This window comes from Anabrus simplex, chromosome 1, assembly GCF_040414725.1.
Source record: "Anabrus simplex isolate iqAnaSimp1 chromosome 1, ASM4041472v1, whole genome shotgun sequence".
In the NCBI taxonomy this organism is placed as follows: Eukaryota; Metazoa; Arthropoda; class Insecta; order Orthoptera; family Tettigoniidae; genus Anabrus; species Anabrus simplex.
The window spans coordinates 581,353,427-581,366,641 of NC_090265.1; positions in this window are offsets into that span (position 1 = coordinate 581,353,427).

The following is a 13,215-nucleotide window of genomic DNA, read 5'->3' on the forward strand; positions in this document are numbered from 1 at the left end:
AGGGAGATGAGCTGCTTTCACAGGCACGAGATCAGTGTAAACCTTTTCTTCACCGGCATTTATCTACAAGTAACAAAACATAAAACTAACATTATTATATTTTACACAGATATTACTACCCAGGCGATTTATCCAATGGATATTCGATTTCTGAATTCAACTTGCCTGTAAATCATCACTGCCTCTATCTGGTTTTAAAATATCGAAGTCGCTTTGGTCCTTTGTAGGTGCTACAGGGATACTTCGCATCTCATCAAGTTCAATTCCATGTTGGTGTTCAACAATCTATAACAAATTAATCAGCCTTAGGTACGCTCTCCGTTCCCTCATCATTTCATGAATATTTAAGAAATGTACGAGTATGAAAAACAGCAACAGGGTACAAAGTTACTGCTTCCAGTAGTACACTAAATATATTAAAATAAACGATCAACTTAAACCCATATACTTCCAGTTACAGCTATGATAAATCCCAGATATAATTTTAATCATATTTACAGGTGGCTGCTTACCTCTGAATCACAATTTGTGGCAGGATGGAGCACCATCATCATTTTCCTTATTCGGGATGATCCTGTATTGTTCATGTCCATTTTGATACATCCAAAATCACAGAATAAGGCAAAACTGATGAACACAACGCACATAAGTTTCTCTACTATAGTCACTAAGGAATTCCCTCCAATTCAATGTAAATAATAAGTACATTATTAATGACAATAAGGAAACTGGATTTACATTGTAGCAACACGAGCCCTCCACTCAGAAATGTGAGTGTAATAAGGCCACAACTTAAGATGCGTACCTGCACAACAGTGAATTGGTATGGAATGCAAGTATAATACAGCCATATGTCAAAATGTGGCTGTATTGTTCTCACCACTAAGATTAAGAAACCAAAATGTTATAAGGAATTATCTGCCCTCAGGTGGAAAAAAATTAAAATATATGTATGGTCATGTTACACTAAATAGAGCATGACTAGATGATATTACTTGAATAAAACGAATTTTTTTTGAGATGTGGCCTTATAATTCTCAGTATGCGATGTGATCTTAGCTCAGTACCTACAGGTAAGGAATACCGTAGATGTAGGCTTAGCTCAGCACCCCTGCTAAGTACAGGTAGGGGATACCGTAGATGTGATCTTAGCTCAGCACCCTGCTAAGTACAGGTAGGGGATACCGTAGATGTGATCTTAGCTCAGTACCTACAGGTAAGGAATACCGTAGATGTAGGCTTAGCTCAGCACCCTGCTAAGTACAGGTAGGGGATACCGTAAGTGCGATCTTAGCTCAGCACCCTGCTAAGTACAGGTAGGGGATACCGTAGATGTGATCTTAACACAGTACCTAGAGGTAAGGAATACCGTAGATGTAGGCTTAGCTCAGCACACTGCTAAGTAAAGGTAGGGAATACCGTAGATGCAGTCTTAGCTCGGTACCTACAGGCACGGAATACCGTATATGTAGGCTTAGCTCAGCACCCTGCTAAGTACAGGTAGGGGATACCGTAGATGTGATCTTAGCTCAGCACCCTGCTAAGTACAGGTAGGGGATACCGTCGATGTGATCTTAGCTCGGTACCTACAGGCAAGGAATACCGCGGATGTCGGCTTTTTTGCTTAGCTTAGTACCCTCCCGTTTAAGTTCAGAGGTCGAGGATCGCGCGCTAACTTTCCCAGGTTCGATCCGCTGCAGAACTCCTAAATTCTAGCACCTCGGCATCGACAGCAGGTTCGATCCCGGCTTAGTCCTTAAATACATCAGCCTGCAGAACTCAGCGTAAGGCACTCAGGAGAGCTCTTGATGCATAAACATTTAGTTCCAACTGTACTGCAGATGTCAGCGACTCTGATATCAGCTTGGTAACAAGCAGCATATTTACTCGCTGCAGTCTGCGTGAAGCGCTTACAGTTCTTTGTGTGTGTTTATTATGTGCACATCCCCGTCTAAGTACTGTCTGCTGTGAATATTATTCTTCAGCCTTCAACTTAAAGTAAGCCTGAACTGTTGGTTAGTGTTTGCAAAGCAACTTCTACACTAGGTAATAAATATTTACATTCATATATATTTTATTTTATTTTTAGGTACAACTAGAATATTATCGTTCGAGTTACAGGCTTGAAAGTACGCATTTTATTCATCCGAGTAACAGTTTGCAGCGCGAATATTTTAAGGTATGTCTGACCTCTATAGGTTGAAACTTGGTTTCTTCCGAACATCATAACTTTAGTCTATTGATAAATAGTTATTCTCTTCAATCTACATGCTGTAGAAGAGGTTAATCTTATAATTTCAAGCTATGTCTGACCTCTATAGGTTGAAACTTGGTTTCTTCCGAACATCGTAACTTTAGTCTATTGGTAAATAGTTTCCCTCTTCTATCCGCATGCTATAGAAGATGTTAATCTTACAATTTCAAACTCACAGCAATGTCCGACCTCTATACGTTGAAACTTGGTTTCTTCCGAACATCGTAACTCTAGTCTAATGATAAATAGTTGTTCGCTTTAATCCACATGCTATAGAAGATGTTAATCTTATAATTTCAAACTTACAGCAATGTCTAACCTCTATAGGTTGAAACTTGGTTTCTTCCGAACATTGTAACTTTAAGCTAATCTCTATTGATAAATAATTATTCTCTTCAATCCGCATGCTGTAGAAGAGGTTAATCTTATAATTTTAAACTTACAGCAATGTCTGACCTCTATAGGTTGAAACTTGGTTTCTTCCGAATATCGTAACTTTAAGCTAATCTTCACTGATAAATAGTTATTCTCTTCAATCCGCATGCTGTAGAAGAGGTTAATCTTATAATTTCAAACTTACAGCAATGTCTAACCTCTATATTTTGAAACTTGGTTTCTTCCGAACGTCGTAACTTTAGTCCAATGATAAATAGTTATTCTCTTCTATCCGCATGCTGTAGAAGAGGTTAATCTTATAATTTCAAACTTACAGCAATGTCTGACCTCTATAGGTTGAAACTTGGTTTCTTCCGAACATCGTAACTCTAGGCTAGCACACTTAGCCTTTTATATCCTATTATTACTATGTGTGATGCTAGTGCTAACGCTACATTTATATATTTGTTCTTTTTAGAAAAACAGGACTTGATTCTAGTCTTGCAATGCAGTGTACTACAACATCGCACTATAGTATGTATATATATGTTTTTTGAACGGTAGTATGTGTTCAAGTCTAAACTTGCACACTCTCGCTTTTGCAATGCATGTTCGATAAAGATGTACCTTGGCAGAGTAAGTAAAGGTAAAGGAAGTTATACACATCAATTAATGTTCTGATCACATGTTAAAGTTAACAACATCGAGTGCAGTGTTCGATTCTAGTCTTGTTATGTTTCAATCTGATTTTCTTAGAACAAAGGTATCCCCTAACATGTTCTAAATACATGTATCGAGTACAGTGTTCTAATCTAGTCTTGATCACTTATCTAGTGTTTTGAACACATCAATTAATGTTCTGATCACATGTTAAGGTTAACACCATCGAGTGCAGTGTTCGAATCTAGTCTTGATCACTTATGTAGTGTTTTGAGCATATCAATTAATGTTCTGATTATATGTTAAGGTTAACAATATCGAGTGCAGTGTTCGATTCTAGTCTTGCTATGTTTTAATCTTATTTCATGTTCTAATCACATGTTGAAGTTAACAACATCGAGTGCAGTGTTTGATTCTAGTCTTGTTATGTCTTACAATCTTGTTTTTTGCAATGCATGTTCGATAGAGGTGTACCTTGAAAGAGTAGGAGGAGTTCGATTCTAGTCTTGCTATGTTTGAACCTGATTTAATGTTCTAATCACATGTTGAAGTTAACATCGAGTGCAGTGTTCGATTCTAGTCTTGTTATGTCTTACAATCTTGTTTTTTGCAATGCATGTTCGATAGAGGTGTACCTTGAAAGAGTAGGAGGAGTTCGATTCTAGTCTTGCTATGTTTGAACCTGATTTAATGTTCTAATCACATGTTGAAGTTAACATCGAGTGCAGTGTTCGATTCTAGTCTTGTTATGTTTTACAATCTTGCTTTTGCAATGCACGTTGGATAGAGATGTACCTTGACTGAGCAGGAAGAGCAGCTCAGTAAGTATGTTGAGAAGAGAATTTTTTGTTTTTCTAAACAGTGCTTGATTCTAGTCTTGCAATGCTGTGTTCTGCAACATCGAACTATAGTACGCGATTCTAGTTGTAATAGGTTTTAAACAGCAGTATGTGTTCAGATCTAAACATGCATCACTGCAGTTACGCGATATGTATAAAGGTATTCTTAAACATGTATCGTTTTCTATTCTAGTCTTGATCACTTATCTAGTGTTTTGAACACATCAATTAATGTTCTGATCACATCTTAAGGTTAACAATTACGAGTGCAGTGTTCGATTCTAGTATTGCTTTGTTTTAATGTTCTAATCACATGTTGAAGCTAAGTAAACAATCGCTATCTTACGCAAGCTATTCAAAACTGTAGTCTTGTTTTCTCTTAGAACAAAGGTATACCCCCATTCGATGTTCTGATCATATGTTGTATCGAGTACAGTGTTCGATTATATTCTTAATCGCTCCTTTTCAAATTGTCCGCTACTACGATCAAGAGCGCAGCACGGTGCTCTCAGATGGCGGATGTGGAATTTGCCGCCACCACATGTCAAAGAATAAAGATGCCAACACGATGCTCTCTTGGCAGCTTTTCAAATTGCCCACATGATAGCAGCACGATGCTCTCTTGATTAAAGATGGCGGATGACAGCTGTCAAAAAAGCACGTGGAATTCGCCACCACCACAAAGATGGCAGCGCGGTGCTCTCTAGATTAAAGATGGCGGATGATAGCTGACAGAACTTTTCAAATTACCCGCTACTACAGAGAGCAGCGTAGTGCTCTGTAGTTTAAAGATGGCGGATGTCAGCTGACGCAAGAGGGCAGCACGGTGCTCTCTAGATTAAAGATGGCGGATGACAAAAAGCACGTGGCTTTGTTTTCAAACAAGAGCACGTGGAATTTGCCGCCACCACATAGAGTGCAGCACGGTGCTCTGTTGATTAAAGATGGCGGATGGTAGCTGTCAGAAAAGCACATGGGTTTGTTTCCAAACAAGAGCACGTGGAATTTGCCGCCACCACAAAGAGGGCAGCACTGTGCTCAAAGATGGCTGGTGTCACGTAGAATTGCCTGCCACCACATTTCAATGGTATCTAGCTAAAGAGGGCAGCACGGTGCTCAAAGATGGCTGCTGTCAAAAAGCATTTTTCAAATTATCCGCCACCACATTTCAAAGGTAAGTAGCTAAAGAGGGCAGCACTGTGCTCTATAGATTGGAGATGGCGGATGACAGCTGTCAAAAAAGCACGTGGATTTGTTTACCGATTCAAATCTCGCGCTAGTGAGGTTAAGTTGGTAGCACTGAGGTTTAGGCCCGCCAAGATGGCAGCACTGCGGATGACAGGTGACGAATTTGCAGCTACTGCGATAAAGAAGGCAGCACGGTGCTCTGTAGTTTAAAGATGGCGGAAGACAGCTGTCAAAAAGCACGTGGATTTGTTTACAAATTCAAATCTCGCGCTAGTAAGGTTAAGTTGGTGCAACTGAGGTTTAGGCCCGTCAAGATGGCAGCAGTGAGGTTAGCGATGCGTTGTTGTCGATGACAGCTGTCAAAAAACACGTGGCTTTGTTTACAAATTCAAATCTCGCGCCAAAATTCAAATTTCCCGCGGGAGGCGGAGGCCTCTCCCGAGAGCCGGAGGAGGTGGCGGCAGAACTGTCCTATTATACTACTCACTCGCACACTCATATTCTACAAAGATAACTAACATTTATCGTCAACTTTCGTAAAATTACACCGACTACATACGATAACAACAAACAAAAACAAACCCACATTTCCAAAAATTCCGGCTACTCGATTCGCCATCTTTGAACGATCGAGAGTAGCATTAAGATCTGAGGATTGTAGTCGGTCTTGTATGGTCTCAGGACGTAGCCTACAAGGAATACAAAGCCTGCCCAATAGCCACTCATAGCTGTCCGTCCTATGGATGCTATATTTGCCGCTAGACGCGCTGCAATTCAACCTCACATGAACACCTCGGTTGGCGGTATTTCTACACGTTGTATGCTTACTGGTGACGTTTACTGCGAAAGTTGAATGTTAATACTGGTAGAAATAATGAAACTCAATAATGATTTCATTTTGTCCGAATCCTTGGCTGAATCGTCAGCGTTGAGGCCTTCGATTCAGAAGTCCCCGGATTCGATTGCCGGCCGAATAGGTGATTATAATCACGTCTACTTAATTCTTTTGGCTCGGGGACTGGTGTTTGTGCTTGTTCCAAAACTTTTTCCTTTCATATTCAGACAACACACTACACTTCCGACCACCACAGGAACTTGACCTCGGACTTTTAGGTGCTAAAAAGTTATTTTAGCTGCCTAAAACAGACTCTCAAATAGGCTCTACAATTTTTTTAGGCAGCTGCAGTTTTACTTATCTGAATATGCATTATTGAATATACCATGTTGATTTTGTTAAATTCATTATAATTCGTTAGGGTGAATATAAAACAAGTTTCACTCACCTGTTTGTTGTAAACGTCACAGAATACAATTTTACCATCAGATGTGAAATCTGTAAACTCTTGTAAATTGAGGATGATTTGAAACCTGACACTTTCGGCTTAATTCACACAGTGACAAAACGGGAAAACGGTTTTGTTAAAATACACTGACTGACAGAGCAAATGCAACACCAAGAAGGAGTGGTTCGAAAGGGATGAAAGTTGGGGAAAAAACAGAGACGGCACGGACGAATAATTGATGTTTATTTCAAACCGATATGCAGGTTACACAATGCGCACGGCATCGACTCAGTAGGATGTAGGACCACCGCGAGCGGCGATGCACGCAGAAACACGTCGAGGTACAGAGTCAATAAGAGTGCGGATGGTGTCCTGAGGGATGGTTCTCCATTCTCTGTCAACCATTTGCCACAGTTGGTCGTCCGTACGAGGCTGGGGCAGAATTTGCAAACGGCGTCCAATGAGATCCCACACGTGTTCGATTGGTGAGAGATCCGGAGAGTACGCTGGCCACGGAAGCATCTGTACACCTCGTAGAGCCTGTTGGGAGATGCGAGATGTATGTGGGCGGGCATTATCCTGCTGAAACAGAACATTGGGCAGCCCCTGAAGGTACGGGAGTGCCACCGGCCGCAGCACATGCTGCACGTAGCGGTGGGCATTTAACGTGCCTTGAATACGCACTAGAGGTGACGTGGAATCATACGCAATAGCGCCCCAAACCATGATGCCGCGTTGTCTAGCGGTAGGGCGCTCCACAGTTACTGCCGGATTTGACCTTTCTCCACGCCGACGCCACACTCGTCTGCGGTGACTATCACTGACAGAACAGAAGCGTGACTCATCGGAGAACACGACGTTCCGCCATTCCCTCATCCAAGTCGCTCTAGCCCGGCACCATGCCAGGCGTGCACGTCTATGCTGTGGAGTCAATGGTAGTCTTCTGAGCGGCCGCCGGGAGTGCAGGCCTCCTTCAACCAATCGACGGGAAATTGTTCTGGTCGATGTTGGAACAGCCAGGATGTCTTGCACATGCTGAAGAATGGCGGTTGACGTGGCGTGCGGGGCTGCCACCGCTTGGCGGCGGATGCGCCGATCCTCGCGTGCTGACGTCACTCGGGCTGCGCCTGGACCCCTCGCACGTGCCACATGTCCCTGCGCCAACCATCTTCGCCACAGGCGCTGCACCGTGGACACATCCCTATGGGTATCGGCTGCGATTTGACGAAGCGACCAACCTGCCCTTCTCAGCCCGATCACCATACCCCTCGTAAAGTCGTCTGTCTGCTGGAAATGCCTCCGTTGACGGCGGCCTGGCATTCTTAGCTATACACGTGTCCTGTGGCACACGACAACACGTTCTACAATGACTGTCGGCTGAGAAATCACGGTGCGAAGTGGGCCATTCGCCAACGCCGTGTCCCATTTATCGTTCGCTACGTGCGCAGCACAGCGGCGCATTTCACATCATGAGCATACCTCAGTGACGTCAGTCTACCCTGCAATTGGCATAAAGTTCTGACCACTCCTTCTTGGTGTTGCATTTGCTCTGTCAGTCAGTGTACGTCAATTATATTACACTGGTGTACCGCTGCGTACCGTTTTGTAAACAAGGCTCTAGAAATAAAGTTCCTGGAAGTAGTTTCCCATGAATTTCCTTGCCAAGAGTCAACTAGGGAGTTATGGATTAAAGCAATAAGCAGACAAGGTATGGTACAGTAAATACGCAGACCATGTGACGGCAAAAATTAAATTACTTATTATTATTGCTCCTGTTCTGATGATAATAATTTCCTTATTCTGTTTTGTAGGTGGTATGAAAGATAAGTTATGGAACCCTAGTGACCGGTCCGTCGAGTGCTGCAATGGCATATATTGGAGGGTATTTGGTAAGAGTTGTCGACGACCACATGCCATGTCAAGAGTGTGTTGATATAATGTGTACAGTAGTATCCAGAGTCCATCTCAACTAACGTCATTAATAAAATCAAAGACAGAGGTGGTCTCACGTCTCAGGTATCCAAAGCCAAGTTTTGTTTCACTGCTGATGAAGCTGGGACAAGTAAGGGACGAAATGTTATCGGTAACGCTGTGCAGTCCAAAAATAGCACGAACATTAACCGAAATACTGTTGCCACGTGTTGCTAAAAATCCTGTTCTACAGTGTGGAAAAAGTGATCACCCTGAGGAACTAAGCAGAATAATACTGCAGAAGATTCTGCGCCCCACTGTCACTAACTACGCTAATGGCATGACAGATGAGTATCGCCGAGAATAATTCTCGAGAAGAAAAACAATTTATGAGAAGAAAATATCAAGAAAAATGGTTAAAGTCGTTCCTTTTCGCTGAATATCTACGGTGCGGTAGTAAAAATATATAGTGCAGACCTTATATCCTTTTAAATGCCAGACATACATTTCGACAGTTATATGTGTTATCTGAATTGAAAATCCCCAGCTAAATTGAACTCCTAGGGGTAAAAGGTGAACATTTATTATTTTCTACTTCATTATGCTCAGTAACGTATATAATATACAGGAAATATAGTGCAGAGGTAAATTTGTGCAGGTTTTAACTCCCGTTAGCAATGCTATTGAGTGCTCATGTGAGGTGGTATACTAGCGTTGCAGTGGTCAAGACGCGCACTGGCAGGCGGACACTGTCTCTGAAGAGAACACTGCAAGTGAACAGGCTTTGTATTCCTTGTAGGCTAAGCTCAGGACACTGAACTATTGGTAATATTACCTACAGTTCAATGGTTTCCACAGGTAAGCAGTCTAAGAACTATCTCACGGCAAAGCAATAAATATGGTATTTTAAAACGATAGTTACTATTTTCTTCCGGTTTGGCTCTTGTCATTAAGTATTCTATGTTTATGGAGATATCTCGCATGATATTTTGGCATATTTAATGTCGTACGTTAAGTTTTACAGGTTATAGTCAGAATGATATTTTTACCAGTATAGAATTTATAACTTCAATTGCAGATTTCCGTGGAAACGTCCGGAAAAATTTTAAAAGTGGGTTATAGCTGTGAAAACGATACATTGGACCCTAACAAATTGGGGGATGTTCGATACATTTTCAACTTCTTTGAAATCATTTCAGAAAATTTTAAAGAAACTGGTAGGAAGCCCTAAATACAGATCAATGGTGATTGATTATTTTGTACCGAGCTCGATAGCTGCAGTCGCTTAAGTGCGGCCAGTATTCAGTAATCGGGAGATAGTTGGTTCGAACCCCACTGTCGGCAGTCCTGAAGATGGTTTTCCGTGGTGTCCCATTTTCACACCAGGCAAATGCTGGGGCTGTACCTTAACTAAGGTCATGGTCGCTTCCTTCCCATTCCTACGCCTTTCCCATCCTATCGTCGCCATAAGACCTATCTATGTCGGTGCGACGTAAAGCAAATAGAAAAAAAAAGATTATTTTTAAAAGTGTATAATTTTGTTTTTTAAGTGTATATTTCAATGTGAAGTTGTGTATGAATGTATACACGCATACGTATGCTGCCTTTGTCCTGATAATAAATATGGTTCAAAAACTGATTTCAATGTATTTTCAATTGACCGTCATTCGCAGATATTTCCCGTCTAAATCACTAACGGTAGGCTATAATTTTGTGTGTATATGTTTCGTTTGTGTGGCGTCTATTTTATTGCCTTTCTAGTGTAGGTATTGGTCTTGAAAGCCAAGAATAACGGCTGAGAGGATTCGTCGCGCTGACCCCACGACACCTCCTAATCTGCAGGCCTTAGGACTGAACAGTAGTCGCTTGGTACGCCCTGGCCCTTCGAGGCTGTTGCGCCAGGGGTTTGGTACCTTTTCTAGTGTAGATATACGCATTTACTATCTTATGTTCTCTTAAAGAAAAAAAAAACGTTTGAGAATAATCAGGCCTAGAATATATTTTCATTTTATCCAATATTCCTAGCCATTTTCAGTTTCAAATTGCTGTTAGACCTCTGAAATATATATATCACCGTAAATCTGGCGAAATTTGCCGGAGAAATTTCGCCTAAATATTTAAAATTCGCTAAGATACCTGTGTCTCATCACATGGACGTATACGTCAGCCATGCCTCCTTGCCGTACAGCTAGTCGCCCGGGAAACCGCACTTCGCTCCCATACAGTCAGCGTTCCAGTATTACCTACAGTTCAGTGGCTCTGGATCATGGTTCTTGTAAGGCCTTGCATATGGATCTCTTTTGTAAGTTCTTGGCATGTCGATCCTATTCACCCCAAACACGCCTAGAAAAATTACAAAGTGAGGTTAACCTAAATTCCAGAAACTGTAATAGATGCACAATATTGCCTATTCCACAAATGATTCTGGAATATATTTCGAATACACAATACCAACTGTGATTTCGGAGAATCTAATAGTTTCTGAGATTCAGAAAAAAGTTATTTCACTTCCATATATTGTCACAGTGACACAAATGGCGGGAAAATGTACAGGTGTCACGACAGGCAACCCCCTCACATAAAAGTTAGTAGATTCCAAGGAGAAAATAGCATATAAGTCTATAAACCTGGAAATCTTTAAACAGAAAGTCGTTTACTCCTTGAAAAGTGAAGTCAATAACTTTATCACTTCATGATCTTATTCACCCCAGTGACCCTATTTACCACATTTTACGGTATTTTCTGAAAGCTATGTCACAAGTAGAAAAACTATGAAATTTTAGGGGCAGAGGAACAAGCGTTTAAGAGCTATAGGACCCACCAAGTATGAGTAAAGTGTTGGAAACAAGACACCAAACGTTGTTAAAATGCTTTTTTCACGTATTTACAGTATATGAACTAATAATATGAGAAGGTGGAGATCTCAATATAGAGGAAGAAACAACTCGTTGAAAGGAAACGATATACGTTGGGATGTTGAAAATATGACTTTTTATTGACTTCAAACGAAATCTATCACACGAGACAATCAAGGTGCAATTCATCAGTGAGACGGGCAGAAAGACAGTTCACAATGGGCACATTTTACAAAAGCGATAGCCTCACATTTTGCACACGCATCATTTGTCAATGAATCAAAGCAGTAATCCATTGGCGCAATCCGCATTCCAGGTTTGTTGTCCAAATGTCCGCCCTTATAAAAAGCCTGCTTAAGCTCTTGAAATGAGGAGCGCTGAACTGATACAGGGAAAAGGACTGCAGAGCCAGAAAGCTATCGCGATGCCACATGTGCTCCTGTGTCTCATTGTCTCAATGGTTGTGTCCGCTATGTGATGATGATGATGATGACGCTTGTTGTTTAAAGGGGCCTAACATCTAAGGTCATCGGCCACTGGTCCGTTATGTTATGAACAAAAGATTTGTATTGTCTTAAAAAATCAATATCCAGATGCTGGATCTTTCCCGTACATCCTTCAGGTACCAGTTCTATTTGTAGTAGTTCACCATCAGGTACTTGGGAAGAAGACAATGCATGATCTTTGTTAGAACACCATGAATCCACTAAAATCAGAATTTTCTTCCTGTCATCAGGTATACTTTGCCAAAATAAGTCACGATAGAACCGTTTAAGGTCTGCTTTCGACATATTCGCTGTTTTTCCAGCATATACGATCTTATATTCGGAGGATCTGCCGCCTTTGACTGCGGGAATTTTCCAGATGACTCGGATCCGTTAAACTGTGCTGTGTTGCAGAGAACTAATCCAACAACAGTGTGAACAACTGTTGTTCCTCTGGTTCGCAAGGTTCAATGGCCATGTAACTCCTTGTCAAATCTACTCTGGTCAGCACTGACGACGTGTGTCATGGAAAGTCTTCTATAACGATGAGGTTGCAAATCTTCGCAACAGAAACATCGCTCGCCTGTGACAAATTTGCCTCCTTATCCTGCCAACTTTGTGGATTATTACTCTGTCAACAGTGTTATTCCACTTCTTGAAGCGATATACCCAGGAATCAGAAGCTTTAAAATCGATTGTATTTTGCGGATCCATAGATGCAGAGTAGGCTGTGTACATCAAAACAGAACAGATACACTAAGTACTTCTGCAAGTGAGTTATAGTTTTGTTTCCACCAGTTTGAAATACGAGGCATGTTTAACTAATGACTTAACTTTGAAAATACTGTACTTATACTAATTCATTCTTTGCAGTTAGAATTAAGAAATGCTTCCACTCTAGTTTCAATACCTTTAGATTCCATATCAGTACCTTTTACTTCATGAGTGTTGAAGGTGGGAAGTAGGTGCAAACTTGTCAGGATTTGAGAAGAAATGGATTTAGAACAATTGAGAGTGGTGATGGGAGTACCCATCTATGTCAAGATGGCAATCTATGAAGTTGTGAAGATAGTCCTTGTCCTTTTCTGTTTTTCTTTGTCTCCTATTTCATTTGCTCCCTGTTCCCACATTGTCCTGCTGTGTTTATCCTTTTAAGTGTTCTTAGATTTCTTTCCATTACTTAAGTTTTTGTTTTGCATAACTACATACATCAGGAGTTGAAGTGTTCATATGCAGTTAAGCAATGTGATATAAGAGGGTAAACTTTGGCATGTGTTATTCAAGATTCATACTTTCTGGTATCGGCCTGTGGGATTTGTAATTTCTTATTTATTCCAGTTTGTGTAACTAAATTTAGAAATGATT